Genomic DNA, 19614 nt, shown 5'->3' with positions numbered 1-19614 from the left:
AGCTCTCAGCCATCATGGATCTCGCCTTCTCAACTATTGAGCGGAAAGTGCGCTCCGCAGTCCCGTTTTGTTGTGGACTGTACCTCATAGTACTTTGGTGTTCGATCCCTTTAGACGCAAGATAATCGTCAAACTCCTTGTTGACAAACTCGGTACCACCATCTGTTCTAATTGTTTTTATTTTAGAACCTAACTGATTTTCGACTAACGCTTGAAATAAACAGAACTTGTTCTTTACCTCTGTCTTAGAATTAATGAAATAAGCAAAAATTTTACGTGTATAGTCATCTACAAAAATTAAAATATATATATTTCCTTGAAAAGATGACACGGACATAGGTCCACAAAGATCACTATGGATCAGTTCTAAAGGTGAAGATGCCTTTTTGTATGCTATCTTCTTAAAACGTTTCCTAGCTTGTTTACCTTGTATACAAGCGATGCAACTACTTTTGTCTACCTCAGTAAAATTAATACCAACTTGATGATCCTTCAACGTGCTCATTCCGATACGACATAAGTGCTCTAATCGTTTATGTAACAGATTGTAGTTACTCGAACCGTCAGAGTGCTCATGTTGTGTTACATTTGCCCGGGGAATATTTACAGTACACTCTAGAGTGTACAAACCACCACAGGACGTAGCATGTAAAACTGAATCACCTGTAACAGTAAAATTTGCATCATTTTTATAAAAAGTACAACCATTATTATCAAAAATACAAATAAATCCTTTCTGAACAGCTTGTTGAACTGATAATAAATTTGCCTTTAAATCTGGTACAAGAGCAACATCATTTATCATATTCACTGTTTTATTCGGCGTATTTATTGATACATTACCGACTCCATGACACTTGATTTGATCACCATTCGCAACAGTAACGCTTCCACTATCTGAACCTGTGAAAGTCTGGAACCAATCACGTCTAGAAGTCATGTGTTTGGTTGCGCCCGAATCTACGTACCATAAATCTACACCAGCAGCAGAAGTATTCAGAGCAACAAAGGATGTCATCTTCTTCTCTTGATCCACTTCTATCGCTGCAACTTTGGCTTTGTTTCTTTGAGGACAGTTGGGTCTTTTGTGTCCTGGTACTTTGCAATCGTAACAAACAATATTTTTCTTTTTCTTCTGTTTGGTATTGGACTTGGCTTGAAAAACCGTATTGACAGGCATAGTTTCATTTTTAGACATCTCGTTTAATAGTCTCGCCTTTACCAAATCAGTCGTAACAGGTTTGTCACAATTTTCGATTGCCATAACGAGAGGTTCATATTTTGAAGTTAAACCTCCTAACAATATAGCTGCAATTGACTCATCGTCTATCTTCTTGTCAATATCTGCCAGGTCTTGTGCAGTTGAAAGAACTGCATTAATATACACCTCAATATTTTCAAAGTCTGAGAGACTTAATCTATATAGCTTACGTTCTAAAGCTAGTCTGCGACCCATTCCCTTATTCTCGTAGGCCTTCTGCAAAGACTTCCATGCTTCGGCTGCAGTTTTTGCTCGCTTTACGTGAGTAATAGCTGCACCGTCTACTGTCAAGCAAATCTTGGCAAGAGCCTTATTATCAAGTTTTACCTTCAATGATGTTGCAGTGTTGTCACCTTCAGGATAACCAACTATTGTACACCACAGATCCTCGTGGATAAGAAAATTTCTAATCTTAAATTTCCACGTCGGATAACCATCCTTGTTTTTCAGGCAAAATGAGGGAACTGCAGATTGCTGCTTGTAAACATTGCAATCTCCGACTTCACGTAACATTTTTATACAGAACGTCTTGTTTTCCGATGTCACGTAAACAAACACAATCGAAAAAAATATTTAAACACAAATAACTGCTTCTCCTCTGCCCAGAGCTTCTTCGTGCAGCTTTTGGAGAGGTATTTGTAAAAATATATTCAAGAAAGATGTGTTTGTTTTTGAAGATTTTTTAATAGAGTGACAAAGTCATACAGATGTCATACAAAAGAAAAAGGAAGCTTTTAAAATTCGAAAAATATATACATTAAGAATAATTTTCAGTAGCCAGTACTTATTACACAAAAAAAGTACTTACCTACAAAAGTCAAAGACTTTCGTCTTGAGACATTGAGGTAATTTGGACGCAAAGATTTTTTGTAGTTTCCCGAACGCTACCCATCCTAGCTCTCTTTCTCAAAATTGGACAACTGGAATGTCTGCCCCAGGTGTACGTAATGGTCAACAACTTCGAGTGTAATGCTCCCAATTTTAACTGGAGCAGGTAAAATATGGACATTTGACATGATCTTCGTCTTGTCCATATTCATCTTAAGACCCACGCTTTGGGAAATACTACTGAGATCTTCGAGCATTGTCTTCAGGTCTCCCAAGGTCTCAGCCATAAGAACTATATCATCGGCAAATCGAAGGTGTGTGAGGTACTCGCCATTGATGTTGATGCCAAGTCCTTTCCAGTCCAGAAGCTTGAAAATATCCTCCAACGCAGCAGTGAACATTTTCGGACATATCACTTCTCCCTGTCTCACGCCTCGTTGAAGTTGGATAGGATTAGAGCCCTGATCCTGTAATCGACCTGACATAGTGGCGTCTATATACCTATAGTCTATTTGGCACCTTTGGAGAGACTGCAGCACCACCAAGGTCTCGATCGAATCAAAGGCCTTCTCATAGACTGCTCACGCGATACATGCAGCCGTAGACGCATACCAACCTAGAGGTGCCGGTGATGATTTTATACCGATTTATCGGATATCGAAGTTACAACAGGTAAAAGAACTAATATTAATTGCTATTTCGGTAACTACTCTAGCAAGTTATAAAGTTTTTAATGCCTGGGTCTGTCATTTAAAAAAAATAAACAACTTCAAAAATATGTCACGACAATCGTGTGTGTTATTGTTTGGGCTGGTGATTTCGGTGTTTATTTATTGAAAACATACCGTAAGTAGAGTTTTTGAAGTTTACCCTGAATATAAATGTTTATAAACTGTACTTTAAGGAGTAATTTCATGGTAAACGTTAGAACCACTCAAACGGAATATTATCATATTTATCCAAGTACACCAAAAATTTCATTAGTGCTTTTTAAGTGCAGAATTTGTGGTGTATTACTGCATTTTATTTCAGATGTTTTTGTTGGTAGTACGGAGGGTATTTATTTAGCAATGCAGAATAATAATTTTTATTTATAAAAACTTGTAATTAAACTGAATGCTTTTCTAATTTACGAAACCAAATAGCCGCCATTTTGCGGTAGGAGGAGCGCATCGCGTGAGCGGATAGCCCACAAACGCTAAGCAAAGTGGCCAGTTATACTCCTCGGTCTTCTGTATAACCTGCCGCAGCGTATGGATGGTCTATGGTACTTAAACCCTTTCGGAAACCGGCTTGTTCGGGAGGTTGGAAGTCGTCAAACCTGCGAGCGAGACGATTCGTGATAACTCTCGAAAACAACTTATAGATATGGTTCAGAAGCGAGATTGGCCGATAGTTCTTCAAGAGTGTTTTATCACCCTTTTTGAAGAACAGAACGACCTCGCTTCTGCCCCATGCCTTCGGCGTTTGACCTTCGACGATGACAGAATTGAAAAGCTTCTGGAGGACTTTAAGTATCGGCTTGCCGCCCGCTCTCAAAAGTTCTGTAGTGATTTCATCATCACCCGCCGCTTTGTTGTTCTTGAGTTGTTTGAGAGCCACACTAATCTCATACAGGCTGACGTCCGGGATATCTTCGGTATAATGTCGGGTAAGCTTGGCTCTGGGGTCTTTAACCTCGCTTTCAACAGGTGCTTTCGTGGAGTATAGCTCTCGATAGAAACTCTCTATTTCCCTCAGGATTTCGAGCTTAGATGAAATGATGCTACCGTCATCAGTCTTTAGCTTCGTCAGTTGCCTTTACCCAATAGACAGATCTCTCGCGAACACCTTGGAGCCTTTGGTCGGCTCAATGGCCTCTTTAATACGCTCTGTATTAAATTGGCGTATGTCGCTAGTCAAAGACTTCGATATCTGCCTATTTAGCCGCCTGTGGAGACGTGCATCCTCTGAATTCTGTAACCTCATTTCATTTCTATGTTCCATGAGTTGGAGTGTTTTGTCGGAGAGTTTCTTTATTCTGGTACCGTGGGTTTTGAAAAATTTGGACCCAACCGTACGGACAGTATCCACCGCCATGTTGTTTAGATCGTCCACATCTATGCAGTTTTCGAGGGCTTCGAAGCGGTTCTGAAGTTCGAGCTGAAAGCTCTCGGGGTTCTGGATTTGTGCAGGTATTGATCGGAGCGTAAACTCTATCAGTCGAGTTTTTTCCAGCCGGATATTGATATTCAATGTGCCTCGTACCAACCGGTGATTACTCCCTATTTTAACGGTGTTGATCACAGAGACATCATTGAATATATGCTTTTTCGTCGACATGATAAAGTCAATCTCATTTTTTACTTTACCGTCCGGACTAAACCAGGTCCATTTTCGAATTGGAGATTTCCTGAAAAAGGTGTTCATCATATAGAGGTTCTCCTTTTCCATGAAATCAACCAACATCCGGCCTCTGGCGTTTCGTTGTCCAACTCCAAATTGCCCCACTCTCAGCTCAACACCGCAATACTTTCCCAACTTTGCATTGCAGTCCCCCATCACAACCGTGTAGTAGGTTTTGTAGCTATGCATGGCTTTTGAGATCTCCTCATACATAGCCTCCACTTCGTCATCTGGGTGTGTCGAGGTCGGAGCACAAACCTGACTGACATTCAACGAATATCGTTTTGATATTCTGAGTATCAGGTATGCCACTCTGGTCGACATACTGCCGATGGAAATCACATTGTTAACAAGGGACTTGTGGACAATAAACCCGACACCGCCAAGGGACTGTTGGTCGCCCTCCCGGTAGTACAGTAAGTTGCCGGAATTAAGGATTATCGAGTCCTCCCCCTCTCTTCGGACTTGAGATAGCCCAATGATATTCCAGCGTAACTTACTAATAGCTTCTTCCAATTCTGTGAGCTTTGCGTCGGTCCTCAATGTGCGCATGTTATAGGTTGCCAGGTCCAGTCGTCGTCGTTGATGGTAGAGACGACGAATTTAATTTTTTTATTATACCAGCTTCCTTTAATTCTTCAATAATTGATACAATTTCATTATCATGGTTGTTGTTACCAGCGCTTTCAAATGCAATTAAAAGTTTCAGTCTTTCAATCAGCACATTTGGATCGTCCCAATAAATGTAATCCGTGTTACTTTTATAGTGTTTTAATTCAGGCAAGTGTCCTCCGATAGTCAATTCATACCATCAAACCCACGGTCAATTCATATTTTTTGTTGTTGATGGTAATTATGTATTTTTTTCCGTTATGAGAAACATTATGCTTATAAGATAAACTACAACACTATTTCCCATCATGAGTTTTTTTTTTTTTTTTAAATCCCAAATGGTACATTAAAATTTTCTTACATGTCAATCATGTCTTCTTTCTTCAGAGATGAAAAAGTATTTTAAACCATTACTTTCATTTAGTTAACTTTTATTGTTATCACTAGTAGATTCATAATATTGAGAATACTGAGCAGAATGTGTATTGATTATATCTTTGAAATTTTCATAGTCTATAGAAGAGTTCCAATCTTTGTTTAAATTAGTGTCCAAATTAGTGCTTATCATTTTAAAACTAGGAATAACTCCTCGATTTTTGACCAATGTTTCTAGAGGGTCTGTAATAGGTTTAAATACTTTTTTGTATTTTAGATTAGCTTCGTCTTCATCACGTTGAATCCCTTTTCTTTCTCCATTGTCCACTGATTTAATAAGTCGGTCTTTTAAATCTATTTCCATTGTACTAATATTTTAAAACACTTACCCTTTATAATATACAGTATAAATAAGGTAGGATATAATAATGGATAACCTGGTTACACACCATACTGTTTAAAATATAGGAATCTAACAAACTTGTTCTGAATACGTTCTATGATTAATTTATATTTGGTTTCATGTGGCGACCAAATAACAGCGTTGCATTCGAGACGACTTAATACCAGGGCCTCATATAATGCTTTCAAAGCTCTTATATGCGTGAAGTTATTTGACAAACGTAACACCAATCCCAGATTGCGGTATGCTTTTTTACATACATCAATGATATGACTCCGAAAATTAATGTCGCTAGTGAAGCTCACTCCTAAGTCCTTAACCTTAAATACACGCTGCATCGGCGTTCTGTCTATGTAGTATTGATGGTGACTTGGGCTGCGCACACGGCTGAATGATATGACAGAACATTTTGTATGCTAACTTACCTGGCGCTTATGTGTATACACCAATACCGTCGCTCAAATTGAATAACCCCCGAAAATCCATCAGTGCAATGAAACCGTGAATATATAAAGCTCTTAGAAGTGTCAATACAATGCCAGATTAAGAAAGTAAAACGTTTTTTTACTTTCAGACAGGGGTTGCCATCAATCAATGTTACAGTATACATAAAATCATTGACCTAGACAAGTATTCCAGAAATACCTAAGTAAGAACACATAATTATAAAAACTGTTTCTAGCACATATTATGACGCATTTATAAAATACTTACTTGAGAAATGATTGGTACTCGATACAAACTTTCATGCCCTATTTCACCCCTTTAAGGTATATTTTTGTGACAAAAATAGCCCAAGTCCATCTCCTAGATCCCATCTATCTAGCGGTTTAGATGTGAAATATGTAACAGACAGAGTTAACTCTCGCATTTATAATGTTAGATTGGATTTCTTGACTTGGAAAATGTTCATTTATATAACAAATAAATCTGAATCAGAGGACATATTCCTTATCACTCTTTAAACGATTAGTCACGGCTGCAGTTTCGGTGGACACAAACGCCAGCTTTAAACACTTCTTTTTACACCTTACCAAGACCAAAAGGTCTCTACTAAAATACGTAGAAAAAGCTTTTGAATTCAGTGGGAAATCGTCTTGTAACAAAGTGTCCTTGATATTGTAAGTGGAAGCCTGCGCATGACGCGATGACGGTACAATAGACCGGGTCCGTTCCAAATAGTGACCCTTTGTCCTTATCTATTTATTTGCCGGATTATATTGACAGTCTTCTCGACGACATTTGTAAATTGCCACCATTGTGACATTTATTCTCTATACAGTAAGTTGTTAGGAATGTATCACAAAGTAGAGAATTATAACGACTGGCTCGGTGGTACCTAATACCCAACGTCTTGGTGGACGTCTTTTTTTGAAGTAATTAGTGACGAGACGAACAAGTCGTGCGCCTGGTGTTATGCGACATGCCTGTCTATAGTAGCAGTACCTACCACTCAGACTTTTTAAATCGCAAAGTCACATGTACCTGTAATTTCACCAGCACCCTTACCCTTCAAAACCGAAACGCAGTAATGCTCACATTACTGCTTGGCAGCAGAAGTAAGTAAGGTTAAACAAACTCTTTCACAAAGAGCTCTACTGCTCCTAATACACAGGCTTACAGATACCATTCGGCAACAGTTTAAAACAACAGGGTAAGTAAATAAGACAACAGAATTGGGCACGTTGTCTAAAATAATAAATTTCTGAACTTCAAAAACTGCCTAAATGTCGTAAATGAATGAAGTGAAGAGATTAAGACGCCTCGCAAAAGTTTATCTCACAATGGGCGGTGAGACCAGAGTAGCGAACCTTGCGACTTCAAGGTAGTAATTCTGGAGGGCCTTTCATCGCATCTGCCATTTGCCATTTGTAACGCAACTTCGGGGTTAAAAAACAAACCTTTTAAGATCGTAAAGCTTGTTAAAGACTCCGAACACTCCGCCCGCGCACCCCCTTTCTTGTCCTAACTCTATTTGCGTTCTAACTCCAACACTAGAAGTAACTTATATTAATAATTTTCTAAAAGAATATTTTTTCTAGATATTTGGCCGTTTTTATTTCATAACATATTAAATGGTTACGTTTGCCAAAAAGTTATGTATTAAAAAGAAATGTTATACTAAAATACTTACACAAAACTACCACACGCACTTATTTCGCAACGTTTATGAATTGGCAATAACTACTTCGCAGTCTAACTGAAGGCCACCAGTAGATTTGACCTTTATCTCTCTCTATGTTGTCCACAAACAAGATGACGCCATTCAATGTATCAATTATCCCATTCACCAACGCCTCCCCGAACAGGGTCAGCCTTGTTGGAAAGGATAAAATTATTTGAAATTCTTTCAAATGTTTACCCAATCAACGTTTTTGCTCATCCATAAGAGTTTTGAAGTTACAGAAACATGGACTTTCTTCTGATACTTACAGCGCTTTTATTACATCTTAAATTATATATTTTAAAATTTGAATAGTATATTTTATTTTATTATCAAGAAATCTAGCGATAGCTAAAATTTATAGAATTTGTTGCAAATATTTGTCAATGTTATGTAGTGTTTTGTAGCTACAAAATACTTAATAAATCCAGACTTTACGTACTTTATAATATATATATATATATATATATGTATATATATATATATATATGTAGATACATACCAAATTAACATTAGTTTCAACAAAATGAGATACATAATGAAAGAGACATGGAGACAATTGAAATGTTGTGGCAAAATAAAACCTAATTATATGTTTTCATCGATCTTGGTAGTCTTATATGTACACAGGTATATCTAACGTAAGGTACATATGTTAATTGTACTATATATGTTTGTACTGCGTTTTGTCAGATAAAACGTTCTGAGACTTTGATCACCTTTTATGTAACTTGTACCCATGGTATAGAATAAAGCCACACGTTATGATAAGTCAAAAGTGCTTTTATCAAGTGAAAGACTTAAAAATAATACGAATTATATGAAACAAATTAAGTATATATGAAGTGTATTATTCAACACACACGCAAAAAAATGACAACACCAAAGATTAAGTTACCTAGAAACAGGGCTAATTTGATAAGGATCGTCTCATGCAATACCCTACCTAATAAAAATGATTGAAATGGAACAAAATAATTAGAAACCATTTTAAAAATTTACAAAGAAAAATCAACATGCAAAAAGATGATCTTTTGAATTGGCTGCAAACGAAGAGGTTGTACTAGACTAGTCATCTGAAGAACATTCCAATATAAAATATAATACAAATATTCTTTTCATGCAGAAGAAGACTCGAAGACAATTCGTACCCTTGGTATAATAAAGCAATATGTGATCATGTCATAAAAATAATACGAAGTACATGAAAGAAATTATGTTCATGTCAAATTTTATAACTCTCCTATTTAAGTATAAAAAAGTTAGAGATAAATTTCGTTTGTAGAATGTATAAAACTGTCTCCTGAAAAGGTGTCATTTTGAAGATGTAACCTTAAACATCAATATTGCGATTTGATGTAAAATGAAAGCGATCAGTAGCGCGAACTCAAAACGGCGATGTCAAAGGGAGGCTAGCTCCCGAATCTGTAACCCCAGAGATTCTGTCAATAAATTGCAATTTAATCACGTTGCTGAATACGAAACACGACGTTCTTATGTCCTTGTGTTAGATTACATAAAAGTGAATGATACATTTAAGTATAGTATTTTATAGCTTGTAACCTTAGAATAATAACGCATAGAAACCAAGCCCGCACACGCTAAGTGAGGCAAATTGAAGCGCTCCCAAAGGGCCTACGCGAGCGGGCGGGCCTTCAATGCTCAAGGTCAACTTGCACCGCGAACAGCTTCAGAATTTTAGCTAAAAATGACGAAATGTGCGGTAAATGAGTGTAAAAATACGTCAGACAAACAAAATAGACACTAACATCACATTCCACAAGGAAGTAACGCGTTTCAACTTGTATTTTTATATAAATGTTCACTAAAACCGAAAATTAACCTACTACAAAAACTAGCCTACATGAATTTGATTTTTGCCTCACTTGTGACAGTTCGTTTGATATGAAACTATCATTCTATGCGTTATTATTCTAAGCTTGTAACTAAATTATTTTTATATTAGTATGTTCTTTGTGTTCTTCTTAAATGAAGTCAATATATGAAACTGTATATTGTGTTTAATATGCAACAGGAATGACGTTATTTTAATGTTTCATTAAATTACGTATAATAATATGATATATAACACTCATTCTAATTACTAATAAATTAGTGTCTAATTGTTACTACTCAAGAGAACTGTGAAGAGCTCAGCTCTCTAATGGCGGCAATAAAAAATAATACAATAATTGTTGTTTTCAGAAAGAATATATTATTTTTTAATATATGTCTGCAGTTTTATTTAGTCAGAAATTTTACACTTGCTACTGTACATATCAGACTTGAGTAGAGCTTTCATATATATCAATGCGTTATATTCACTAGTCTCAGACGACAATGACGCCGATGAATTAAGTCGTAAATCTTACCTGACGCACACAATTTTGCAGAGACTTCAATCGTCTGTTGTTCAATCGATCACATTTTATGGTCTTCAGGCAAATCAACTCACCAACGTGGCCGCTATGAACTGTCAAAATCTACACGTCTTTTATGGAAACCCCTTTTAATCCAAACCTTTTTTGTATATATAAGATCATTGCCAAAGTATAACAACAACAACAAACAACTTAAATGCATCAACGTAAAATTCAACAATAACATTAATTAATTTTTAAGCAAGTTACAGTTTTTATACACAGCGGCAGTACCAACTTTAGAATTTGAAAATAACATGCAAGCATGGAATTAATAAGTACTTCGTGTACTTATTAATTCCATGCATGCAAGTTACACAATTGTCTGTTGTCTATACGTTTTATTCTTATATTTTTATGGCATTTCGTTGAAGTGCCAAAAACGTAGCGACAACTCGTTCCTACATTCTACAAATTATTTCTGCACTCCAAAAGCTCAATTTACTACTATGGCGTACCTAACACAAACATAAACTCTACGAACAACTGGAAGGAAGCCAAAACTGAGCTATTCGCTAATTCACAACAGTTTTCTTTTTACTGTCTACTTAGGAAGATTGAATTTATAGATTAAAAATATAGTGGTTGCGCTAGAACATTTTTCAAGAAGCAACAATGTATTCTAGTGCCATTTAATTAAAAAAAGAAAAAAGGTAAGCTCCGCAAAACCCTGCGTATAGTTTTATTCTCTTCTCTGTAAACAAACTGCACTATAGTCACTATACAACAACATAAAAGTCCCTTTATACAATGATGTGTAGGTAAACAGTACAATTTTTATTCATTATTATAATAGTAAGGATTTGTAGGTCAATGGTATGGAAATGTAAATGTAAAGAGTAAGTTTCTAAGTCTACATTAAAACTCAACGAGCAAAGTTGTTAACGACGATGTGTGAAAAAGAAGAAAAATGAAAGTATTTAGGACATTCTTTAAAAGGCATTATGAGACGTATTTCTTCTTGTTTTATAAAAAAAAAATCTTTAGGGTACGAAGTTACGACGTTAAATGGAACCACACATTTTTCTCTTTTTCTTTCTCATTTTATTCTCATAACTTACACTAAAGAAAAACTGTCCAATTGTTATTAAATGCTCGTATTGGGCAGTATTTCTGCTCTGCAGTCTGCTTTATAAATATTAAACTGCGTACATACAAACTACCATGCCCAATCTCTCAGTGGGACCGGCAGAAACTATGCGCCTCCAATTACTATGTTCCTAACATAAGTCTCGTACATTCTTGGTACTATTAACCTGGCCTTTTCATGACTATGTTGTATATTTTAGTGTTATATAAACACTATAAAATACATGAGCACAAACGTACCCCAAGATTTCATTACTACGCCGTAAAGTTCCATTCAAAGCTGTTATAGTGAGTGAAGTTCAGTGAAGCCTAAAACAGCGACATTCAGATTTTGTCCTCCATTTCACCGTCTACTCTTGCGTTAAACAAAGCTTTTTGTCTACGTCCCGTAAACAATAGTTAGATACTTCGTTCGCTTCCTACAAAATCGCAAGTTTTAGACTCTACAGTGTTAATAAATGTATAGCTGAAAATTATTATTCTTTTTCAATATTTATTTTCTAATTAATATATTTATTATTAATAAATAAAAAACAAAGGCTGAATCAAATGTACAAGTGAAACCTTTGTGTCCAAAATGTTAGCAACTGAATACACATTTTCAAATTGCTTATTGGATACCTAAATCTAGAGTAAATATTATTTTAAGGTTGCTGTGTATTTGAATAATTGTACGATTTTTAGTAATTGTCGGTATCAGAATATCATAACTGTGTTGAAATAATCCAAATAGTTGTCAATTTTCTAATTGACGACCTCGGTGGCCCAACGGTATGCACTGTGTACACTAGAGGAGGTCCCGGGTTCAATCCACTAATTTGAGAAATGAACTTTTCTGAATTGGCTGGTCTGGGTGTTCTAGGTAGTGCACTGGAGTGAATTCCGTTGCTCTGGTACTCACAGTGCAGGTAATTTTTTCAAGTATTCGTCCAGGGTAGTTTGTGCCGATTTAAAGCTATGGACAGGCTTTTCTTGTCGCGTACCACTGGTGCACGACTTGTTCGTCGCGTCACTTGGTACCTAAAAAAAAAGTCCTTAGTTTGTTTAATTCAATACAATTCTTTATTGCATTTACCATAATGGTACACAAGATGGAAAAGGCTTATTTACAGCTAAGTTAACAGCGCATTATGGACCCTGTAGGGCACAGCAAATTATAGACCCCTCTATGGATTTACTTTTTACAATATTATTTTGAAATTTAAGAACTTTGCTTTTTATAATGATTTCTAATGTCTAATGTTTCTAATGTTCAAATTTTTACAACTGCAAATTAAAGGGAGCATAATTTTAATTAAGATTGATTATATCAGAAAATAGAACCATGTAATATTTATTACGTTTCTTTTTAATTTTTAATTATTATTTATTTGTAAATTATTGTTTATTAAATAAAATAAAATAAGTTTTAGTATTTAGTCCACAAATTATTATCATAATTATTATTATGTTCGCCTATTTCCGTGACGCCCGAAAAACTTGAGCAATCGGATTAAGGCAGCGTAAAATGGGCATAGTAAGTTTTACGACTAAGGGTTGGAGTACACTTATCAGCTCATTTGAGGACTGTTTTATGTGGAATATCACGAACACGCTTACGAAACGAACCTCGCATAAAACACAATTTTAGTACGGCTGCAGTGCCGAAGCGTGCTGCCAAAGGGGATACAACCCTTAATCGTAAAACTAAGTATGCCCATTTTGTGAGAGCCAAACTTTAAAGTAGACAATCAACAAGTTTGCCAACAATATAATAAACTTACCATCATGAACAATATTATTTAGGTCAAATTCATAGCATAAATCATTGGCTTGCCTCTAACTACTCACTTTGATGAATAGGTCTTATCCCGAACCAATTTCACTCCATTAATCCGGGGCAATGGGGCGCACCTGGTTCTTGCATCAGGTAAATTGATCCTTTAGCCACGAACACTGAATACCGACATAGAAACCGTTTTGGGCCACACTGCTGCAGCTGATCAAGCCTGATAAATTTATTTATACTGCATTTATGCCCGCTTTTTTGTCTTAAGCTTTGACTGAAATAGCATTGAACTTTTTGAAGAGCATTCAATGGTATCAAATGTTAAAAGACCGTTTTGATTAGCCTAAGCCTGCTAACAGATTGTGTGCATGTTGCAAGGGGCCTCGACTGCAAGAAGTTGATAACTACTTCACGCATCAACTAAACGCAGTTGAAGCCGACTCCATGCAGCCGATATCGACTGTACGCTTTTAGTGCGTGATGTCTTTATCAACTTCATGCAGTCGTGGGCTCGGCTGCATGAAGTTGATTATGACTTCGTGCATTAATACGAACATGCAGTCAATCTGTTAGCAGCCTACCGCCTCTCAAGCAAAGGGTTGTGGTTTCGAATCCGGGCTTGCACCTCTGAGTTTTTCGGAATTTGAAATTTACTATGAGCATTTCGGTAAAGGTAAACATCGCGAGGCAATCTTTTTCTTTTTATTAAAAAATAAACGCGCATTTAACTTCCATCTCACCTGATGGAAAGTGACGCTGGAGCGTGCACACCTAAATAATGTCTATTCACTCTCGCCTTGAAAAGGTCCAAATTGTAACGTTCAGGGAACAAGTCTGAAGGCAAGGAATTTCACTCCATAGCCGTTCGACATATAAATGAGGAAGGGAAACGCTTCGTGCAAATCCTTGGAATATCCACAACATAGGGGTGCAACCCCAGCCTACGTCTGGTCCCCTGATGATGGAAAGGGGTAGGCGGAATTAATTTATTAAGAAATAATGCAAAGCACGTTAATGCTGGGTATGTGTGAAGTTCCCAATCCGCGTTGGGCCTCGTGGGAACTACACTCCCATTGTGAGAGAAGGCCGGTGCCCAACTGGGACTCAATACAGGGTAACTATTTATTAATACCTTGTCAACTACTATTTTGTACGTATAATATAACATAATAGAACTTTAGGCTGTATAACAGAATAATAATGATTATTAATAGAATAACAAATTAATGACTGACTACGGAAAATATGTGTACTTTGCTTGAGTGAATTTTCATACTATCTATATATAATACCTTCACATCTAAGTGCATTCCACTGATGGGTACGTGTCTAGTCTAAGATGATGGATAAGAGTATAATAAACATTTCCAAGAGAACTTAGGTATATCCATCATCACAAACAAGCTTCGTAAACGAAGACGATTAATCAATAGCAACGTCTCGTTTACAAACAATATTATTGTGTATATTATAACAACTAGACAAGTTTTGTGTAACAAGTTTTCTATAGGTAAACAAAACATTCTACTGAGATTGAATTTCCATTTTATATTAAATTTCTATCGTACCCAGCGTATGACCAGTCGCATATTAATTATATATACAAAAAGCTTCTTTTTTATATTTTATTAGAAACATTTAATACTATTTCAAGCATTTTAATTTAGTACTTAAACTACGTTGAACGAACACAAAAATAATAACGCTCTGGCACTGATACTATAGGCGGTATGCACGTAGTATGAGTGCCAGAATAACGGAATTCACTGTGGGGCACTTACTACTCAGAACACCCAGACCAGTAGGGTTAGCACGGCAAGGTGCTACATGCGCGAGAGCGACATTAAGCGCGAGATCTCTATGCGAGAATAGCAGTATCTCCTGTCGTGCTAGCCCTACAGAGCCAATTTACAAAATATCATTTCCGAAATTGATGCTACCGGGAATTTAACCCGGAACCTCTTCATTCAGCGCACTTAGTGCAAACCGTTGGACATCGAAGTCGTCAAAGAAAAAGCAGCTAGGTTTTTGGAAATCACTCTGAGGTCTTTTGTTTTTTTAATATTCAATACTCAGTACAAAATAAATACATGAGTACTAGGTTACAGACTCATATTATAAAACATATAATTAAAATCAGTGACAGCCCAATTTTTTTATTTATTTATGTGCCGTGGATAATAACACATAAACAACTACAAATTACATCCAAACTCACGAGAGAAATCAACTTAGACCACGCTTCGCGATAATGCTTCTCCCGGCCCGGGTGTAGTTTAAAATTATAGGGAGAATGATTTTTCCTACGTAAAAGACTTGACTTAAAATGCCTAGGGGTGTGCACCATGGAGTCTCGTGAAGTATTCGTATCATATTCAGCTTAGTTTGTTAAATTCCTGCCTTAAAAAACATAGTAACTAACAGGCCGGATAAGGATCATAAAACTCCTTGTAGACTTGTCCCTAACCCACATTGAATTAGCAGGGTGCTTAATGGCCTAAACTTTTCGTAAGAGGAAATCCGTCTCCTACAGTATACGGGTTGATGATGACAATTAATTTTACAGTTTACTATCAAATTTAGGAAGTTTAGGTAGAATATTTTATTCAAATATGTATTTGAAATGCAATTAATTTTTTTTATTTTATTACACCATTAAATAGTGAAATTGTATTGTTCTTATATGTATGTGACATAGAGCACATCCAAGTTAAGTACAAAGATAATTTTCTATAATAAACGCATGTACCTTTAACATTTACCGTTAACTTACCTCGAAGGTGGACCAGGGCCTTGATACAGCTTTCTGGAGAAGGCGTTTGATAATGTTGATTGGAGGAAAATGATGCAAATATATAAAGAAACAGGTCTCGATTACAGATACCTATAGAAGAATAATTTACCAGCTGAACAGGAAACAAGAGACAATTGAAGATTTAGAGACAATAGAGAGCCCAACGGGAAAGATTTTTGGGCATCTGATACGCCACGACAGTTTACTTAGAAACATCAAAGAAGGGAAGAATGACAGCAGAGGACGACAGAGACGGAAGTTTATTTACGGAAGATTATTTAGATCAGATAAGTGAGATGGTTACTTTACTATTCCACTGATAAGCCTAGCTCAAATAGGAAGAAGAAGAGATTAGTGATTTGTTATGGCTGCAAAGATGTTGTTTGACGCGAGTACTTGTATTGAAAACTGAACAAGCGAAGGAAACTACATTGAACCACGAGGCGAAACGAGTGATTCAATTATAGAATCCTGAACGTAGCGAGGGTTTCTAGGCACGAGACGCAAACAAACTTTGCTGCCGAGAGAAACGCACAACTTTTCACCTCAATAAAGCGAGGAAAATGGAAGATGAAAGAAAAACAGTTGAATTATAACAAATACTGAGACTCTCTAATGTTTTGTTTCCTTTCAATTTCTTACAGCACAACTTAATCCAAAGTCAGTGCTTTTATTCACTCCAGTAAGTGAATAATAGAAAATTTGAAAAAAATAAGTTTAATTATTATTTATTTGTTGAGCATTGGCTATAGAACCATCAGCTTAAACAAGCGACAAAGGATTAAGAAACTTAAAACATAATAATACTTAAAATTAAAAATTAATTTGTGAAAAAACTGAACTACAAAAACCCGCCATTTTTTTTCTTCTTTCCATAAAGGAAAAGGCAAAGGTTTTACACCATACAGCCAAGTCTTGGTACATTATTAAGTCTTTTGAGCCATGTCTTCGTTTAATTATATTTCTGTAAATATGGCCGCCACAAAGGGGATAGGCAATTTGAGGCGGCGTGCTTGGATTGGCTCGGGATTCCTTAGAACGGGCAGATACGGGTATTTTAGTTCGAGATTCGTATAATTTCGCGTTTTAATCTTCGATTAAGGCACAATAGCACTATCCTATTCCACTTTAAACTAGATTTCACAAAATAATTGAAAGTCAAAATAAACACGACACTTTTCCCTCCAAAAAGCCCAGAGCGAATCGCCATTTTTTTTTAATTACGTTTAATTTAGAGTGCGTTCTGAATTTACTTTCACCACATACGTTTTGTTCTTTTTGGTATACTTACAATTTTATGCGATTAACGAAACTATTTTAGTTCTTTCGTTCGACAAATTAGAATAATCGAATAAAACAAAATTAGTGTTATCGTTGACAATTTAATGTCAGTAATAATAAGAATAAATTATACCAACGCCAACGGATTAATATTATATAAATACTCAATGCACTGTACGAATTGGGTTTCGGAACGCGTTCGAAAATTAAAACAAAATGTTAATCTTCGGATGCGTTCTGAATTTGCATCTCATCCATTTTTATTCTTTGTACTTATAATTTCGTGTGATTATTGAAATGATTTTAGTTCTTCCATGAATCAAAATAATAATTTACTAATAATATATAATATATATCAATAATTTAATAAGCAAATTTAGCTATCGGTGTCAATTTAATGTCAACAATAATACATATTACTTAAATAATGTATAAGAAATGGCGTAGTTGAACTTGTCATTATGTTTTTTTTTATCATAGGAAAAAGTTAGGTGCACCACAGTCCGATGGACTGTGGTACACCAAGTCAAGTTCGGATTTCAAAAACCTGAAAAAATGCTTTTGCGCGCAGATTTCTAATGAGAAAGAAAGCCTTTCCGAGTGAGTGAGGTAAAAAGGTAATTTATCGATTTTACGTATACATCATATAAACATTACATCCTTATTGCTACTCGCAAATTTTAAAAAATCGACACTTTGTTATTGTGTCTTTACAACACGAAATATTTATAATTCAATTTAAACAATGGAAACACTCACTGTACTCTCATTATTCAGTCGGATACACATCTGCTAACGAAGGCGACATGACTGAAAAGTTTACAACGTGTTTTTATACCTCATTTTGTTATCTTTTACAACTTTTTTATTTTACAACATTACAATAAATTAATAAATATAAGACAAGTAGATATTGGTGATATAGTGCATAGATATATGTATATATATATATATATTAGGGGTTAAAGTATGAAATTGCCGTTTTATTGCAATAGGTTCTTTGAATTTTCATAGAATCTTCATGGTTTGAGGTTTTCGAATGAAACTTTTTTCAAATGGTTTCTGTGATTTTTTTTTTAAATTTGAAACATTTGAATATCGACTTTCAATTGTTTTTGTTATTCAATTTAGAAAAGAAAGATGGATACTGCGAAAATTCGAGTGATTTTTGAATACGAGTTCCGACGCGGAACTAACGCGGCAGAAACAGCCCGCAATATCAATGCTGCGTTTGGAGAGGGGTCTACTAATGAACGCACCGTGCGATTTTGGTTTAAACGCTTTCGTGATGGAAATTTCGACTTAAAGAACGAGTCACGAGGAAGACACAGGTGAATAACGATGAATTAAGAGAGATAGTGGAAGCCGATCCTAGTCAAACTACCCAGGAATTAGCGGCATGGTTTAACGTTACCTTACCCACAATATTGACTCACTTGCGTCAAATCAATAAAATAAAAAAATACGAAAAATGGGTGCCTCATGATTTGACTGATCTGCAGAAAGAAACGCGTGTTGAAACTTGTGTTGCCTTGTTGAACCGGTACAGAAATGAAGGAATATTGGATCGAATTGTAACATGTGATGAAAAGTGGATTCTTTATGATAACCGGAAAAGAAAAATGCAATGGCTGACCCCAGGTCAAATGCCACAACAGTGTCCTAAAGCAAAACTTACCAATAAAAAGGTAATGGTAACTGTTTGGTGGTCTCAGCATGGTGTTATTCACTATAGTTTTCTCCGATCTGGTCAAGCAATAACGGCAGATGTCTATTGTGCCGAACTCCGAACCATGTTGACAAAACTAGCAGTAAAACAGCCCCGACTCATGAATCGATCTTCACCATTATTGCTCCACGACAACGCGAGACCTCACACAGCACGAGAAAGCATTTTGACCCTTCAGGAACTGCAGTTAGAAACCATTCGTCATCCTCCGTATTCACCAGACCTTGCTCCAACGGATTACCATTTTTTTCGTGATTTGGACAATTATCTACGTGACAAGAAGTTTTCTTCCCAGGAGGCAGTACAAAATGCTTTCACACAGTTTGTGCAGTCTAGATCGTCGGAGTTCTATCGCAAAGGCATTAATAACCTTCCCATTAGATGGCAGCAATGTATAGATAATAATGGCAACTATTTTGATTAAATAAATTTGTTAAAAATTTAAAAAATAAACAATTTAGATTTTCAGTACAAATCGGCAATTTCATACTTTAACCCCTATTAT

At 36.0% G+C, this 19614-nt stretch overlaps 1 pseudogene; it reads right to left on the bottom strand.

The window, feature by feature from the left end:
* The window catches only part of LOC113233970, a 43848-nt pseudogene that overhangs the window by 2641 nt on the left and 21593 nt on the right, over positions 1–19614 (bottom strand).

This window comes from Hyposmocoma kahamanoa, unplaced genomic scaffold (genome assembly GCF_003589595.1).
Source record: "Hyposmocoma kahamanoa isolate Upper Pololo Valley unplaced genomic scaffold, ASM358959v1 80, whole genome shotgun sequence".
NCBI lineage: Eukaryota > Metazoa > Arthropoda > Insecta > Lepidoptera > Cosmopterigidae > Hyposmocoma > Hyposmocoma kahamanoa.
Note: the sequence above shows the minus strand (reverse complement) of the source record. Positions and strands in the feature narration are given on the sequence as shown.